General features: G+C 42.9%; 1 pseudogene across 1 annotated transcript in view; it reads right to left on the bottom strand.

Annotated features, from left to right (window-relative positions):
* LOC144633762 (uncharacterized) overlaps positions 1-4,347 on the bottom strand; it is a 5,248-nt pseudogene extending 901 nt beyond the window's left edge. The window contains exons 1-2 of the transcript XR_013567097.1: positions 3,158-4,347; positions 1,138-2,424 (exon numbers count right to left, since the gene is read on the bottom strand). The product of XR_013567097.1 is annotated as an uncharacterized LOC144633762 (transcript). The remainder of the gene's footprint in view (positions 1-1,137; positions 2,425-3,157) is intronic.
* Positions 4,348-4,713: the final 366 nt, after the last annotated feature.

The raw sequence follows: 4,713 nt of genomic DNA, 5'->3' as shown, positions 1-4,713 counted from the left end.
TAAAAATCATTTAACGATTTGTAATCCGTTCGTCTGTGAGTCACATCATCAAGGACATCAAGAGAAGGTAAAAAAAGAATAAACCGCAGCCTATTTGGAGAGGAATTGGCAAGGTTCCCAGGAAGGGGGCGGGGGGGGGGGGGACTCCCATATGAAAGGGACGGGAATGCTCGTCGTCTAGCTTAGGAAAGTGAATTACGAATTTTGGTCTCAGTTTGGCTGCTCAGAACAGAATGCATACTTTTTGGCCACTGAGGTCTCGTTTAGGGTTGCACGTAAAGAAATAAAAAACGCAGTCACACTGTGCTGGCGATCTACATACCGATCAGCAGCTATCAGACACGAAAAATGGTATCTCTTTGGGGATCAGAAAAGCTTAAGCCACGCCCATATCAGTCTCCGTTCATATGGGAGACCCCTGGGACTCCGTGGTTGAAGACAATTTTATTACTGTAGGGTTCGAAGGAATGGCTTTGAGCCCCAAACTTAGATGTTTAAAACAAAGAATTTTCTGCAATACATTGATTGACAATTGGAGAATTTCCAAAAAATACAGTGGAACCCCGATATAACGATATGCCAAGGGAGCAGTAAAATAATATCGTTATATCGAAGAATCGTTATATCGAAACTCCCGATATAACGATATGGCCGTAAATAACCGAAAATATCGTTATATCGGGGTAAACCTAACAAGCACTTTTTACTGCATATTAGAGCCTGGAAGATAAAGAGAATAATTTTGATAAGAAGGCTTAGAACACAGTATCATTTTCGTTTATTATCGTACAAAGCTGTTTTTAGAAACGTTAGAGATGACTCGATTACCGTAATGCTATTGCATTAAATTCGATATTTTGCAAGTAAAATGTGACTGTGTACTGATAATATCGTTATATCGGGAGGATTTTACGTTCAGTCCGCTAAATTCTCATCGTTATATCGGGAATATCGTTATATAGAAGATCGTTGTTATATCGGGGTTCCGTCCCATACATTTTACTCTAACTTTTGCCGGGACATAGAATATTCATCGTTATATCAGGAATATCGTTATATCGAGGATCGTTATATCGGGGTTCCACTGTATTGATAAAAACTGAATTGAGAAGCAAAGATACGTGGGGCTACCTATACCTGTAATATTCATTTCCGGCAATGAATAACCAGGGCAAACATTATCTGGAGCACCGGAGATCACGAAAGACGAAGCAACATCCACAATGACAGCAATCGGATCCATCAAGTCTACCTCCCTTGGCGGTATTGAACTCTTGTACATCTTTTTCTTCAAGACGTAGTATTCCTTAGCTGTCTTGGCTCTGAACAACCAGCGGTACGGCCAAGTCATCTGCAACAAGGTGGCGATCCAGAAGAACAGGGGCCGAATCCAAAAAGGCTTCACGCTTAAGTCTGCATACCCAGAGATCCGCTTCTCCAGCCCGGGAATCACTTCACTGGAGGAGTATTCAGTGAATTCATCTCGGAAACGATTTCTCTCCAACATTTTTGCCACTTGCCTCTTATAGTCATCCAACCTTTTTGGTCACCGAGAATGATGCTAGGGTGGATCTTGACCCGAGTTACACCCGCGGTATTCAAAACTGGTATTTCAGGGCTCTTGGAAACATCAACCCATGAACCAAACGAGAACTCGCCATAATCCACACACGTCACTACCATCTCTTGGTAAGTTTCCGTGCGGGTTTGCTGGTTTCCGTTGGCGTCCGTGTAATGCACAACACGTGTGCGTGTTTCGTAATGGTAGCATGTTACAATCATGTTGATTCTTGGTGGGACTTGGTGCATTCTTTGTATATATTCCCAAACCGTCTCGTCTTGCATGATATTTTTAAGGTAGTCCAGCTCACGGCTGAACATGCTTTCCAAGAGAACGATCACAGGTGAAACACCAAGCATTACAAAAGCGACGAATCTCAAGAAGTGAAAGATCCGGCCGTACTTGGTACACACAGACGCCTCGCAGCCAACCAGGTAAATAACCCACAGCCAGAATGAGACATACATGTGCAAGGAAATAAGCCTGCATAAACTGGTTCTTCCTCGCTTACGGCTCAGTTCCTTCTCTTCGGTTTCCTTTTGGTATTCTTGGAGGGCTTCCTGGTATTCTTGAACTTCTTGATCGAGTTCTTCTTGACTTCCGGCTGCAGCAACCCTCTGTAGTCGACCCCCCAGTTCCTCGCCGACTTGTTCTATTCTCCTCTGGTCGTCTTTTTCCGCCCAGAATTCTTTACACAAGTAAATGCAGGAAAAACACTTCCAGAGAATAAACGGCAAACATATTTGTACAAAAATAGTCCCAATTAGCATTGCAGGAAGTATAGCTGGGTTGTCGTCAAAGTTGATAGGTTCAGCTCGGGGCGCGGCCTGGGTTCCAATTTGGTACCAGGGCCCTTGAGTTACCTTTTTGACGGAATGAATAAAATCAATATTTCACCAACACAGATAATGAAAAAGATCAAAACAAGTGTACAAGGACCCAGCCAGTTTAGAGGTAGAGGGGTTAAACAAGACCACCGATCTGATGAGCCTCGTGAACAAAATAAAGCTTTTATTGTTTTAAAACCAACATGGCGGGATTTGATTCTTGTTTCTCAGCGTTTACTTATTGTAAAGTGGGGATTGTACAAGAAAAATGCCCGGGGGGGGGGGTACTCCCTATAATGGCCTATACGGGGAGGCTCCGCCCGAAAGGGGTACCTTTTTCAGGCTTCAGGTATATAAAAGGGTTGGGATTTCACGAGTTTAAGTATATGAAAGGGTATGGAAATCTGTCATTTGGCTATTTAAAAGGGCCTTTAATTAAAATATTTCGAACAGACGCAATTATAGCCGTATTATTTGAATTTATTAAGCGCTACATAAAAATGACAAGAAAACGTCCTATTTTAAGTCCACGCCATGTCTCTTAGATATATGAAAGGGGTACCTTTTTTCAGTTAAAGGTATATAAAAGGGTTACAATTTCTGTCAAAATGGTATATAAAAGGGTAAGGGGTTAGAACTTGGGGCGGAGCCTCCCCCGTATAAAACTTTTTTGAGTACCCCCCCCCCCGGGGAAAAATGCCACATTTTAAGGTTGAACAAGGTTTTATTACCTATTTATACATGTACGCATGTCTAGAAATGGAAATACCTCATTAAATTGTTGTCGCTGTTGTCGTTGTTGTAAAGTTGCTGCCGGGACTTGTTTTGTGCAAGCCACGCCTTGTCCGCTCCAGTAGGAACTGTGACTGCTGTTATCTACACAGAGATAATACCTCATAGACGGATATGACCCGCTGCAGAATGATATGCCAAGATCCCCAGGTCGTGTCCCGAAGTAAGCAAATCTCAGCTCGGTGCCGACTGTGGGGTGTGGTGTGGGACACTGTTTGTTGACGGAGCATTTCGTTCCAGTGTAGCCGGAAGAGCAGAGACAAAGCGTTTCGTTACCGGAAGTGTAAACACAAGTAGCCTTGCTGTCACACGGTTTTGATTGACAAGTGTTCGTCATTGATGTCACGCCCCTACACAGGATTGTGAGGGTGGGCGTGTCACGCCATCCGTGGTAACGCACCGACCAAGTCTTGGTAATGTACTCAGGTCTCAGGGCCAAATCCTTAACCCTCATAAAAGCATCTTCTGAGGAACTCGTTATTAATGAGCTAGTCACCACCCAGTACCCATCCGCGTACTCCAGGTACCATGACTTTGCGCTGTGCGCATAAACTGGACGGAGATTACGGAACAAACCTTGTATGCGATAAAAATGATCTTTACTGCGATCGTTAAAAAAGTTTCCGTTTTCATCGTCGAAGTTCTCATTGAGATGAATTCTGTCCGAGTTACATTCTCTGAAATCTTCATCCACGCACACAGCTTTGATCGCTGGTGAAGGAGCGGTTGAGATATAAGAGTTTTGCCGATCACTTCTGTCGTAGTATTGCCACTGGTAAACTAGTCCATCAAACACATCATTCCTGTCTAAAATCCCGGAGCTCAGCCAAGATGAGGAATCTTTATAAACTCTAGCTGCTACGCCAAAGTAGTGTTTTAGATCGAGTCCAAAAACCAAAAACTGTTCGCCTTTCTCGTTGATGGTGTGATAAAATAGCATGTTACCATTCTCTTGGCGGTACACAGGGAAATCGTTGTGGTAGTTGTTCTCTTTTACATAGACGCTTTCGATGATTTTGGAGGGCGTTGTCAGCTCGTTAATGTTTTGGAAGAAAATTCTGGGGCATAACTTCCTAGAGTCTGAAAATGCGAGCAGTGTGCCTAATACAGCAAACCAAAGGATATTCGACACCATCTTAACGCTTGTGTGAAAGGCTTTGCTGTAACTGTGCTAAGCGAGTGAGAATAAACTAAAACGCCGTGAAACTATTTTATTTTCCTACAGTAATGACGCATTTTGCAGCAGAATTAATGCGTGTACTCAAGGGACAATCACTTTCGGACGAAACTGAAAAACGGATACGATTTACTCCCGTCAGACAGAATGGCAGAATTCAGATTTCCGTTTTTTTATACACGGAAAATAAAATATCGAACACTTTTTCCGTTTTTCAATTTCGTCGGAAAGGCTCAAAAACCTTCACGAATTAACAATCTAGCCTGCAGAAATGAATTGGAACAGAGTGTTCGTAGCCTTACATTTTTCATGTACTGTTTCAAAAACGAGTGCGAGAGTTTCATCAGGTTTCGAAA

Source organism: Oculina patagonica, chromosome 12, assembly GCF_052425735.1.
Source record: "Oculina patagonica isolate OP01 chromosome 12, crgOcupat, whole genome shotgun sequence".
NCBI classification, from domain to species: Eukaryota; Metazoa; Cnidaria; class Anthozoa; order Scleractinia; family Oculinidae; genus Oculina; species Oculina patagonica.
The sequence above is the reverse complement of the archived record's forward strand: the minus strand, read 5'-3'. Positions and strand labels throughout refer to the sequence as shown.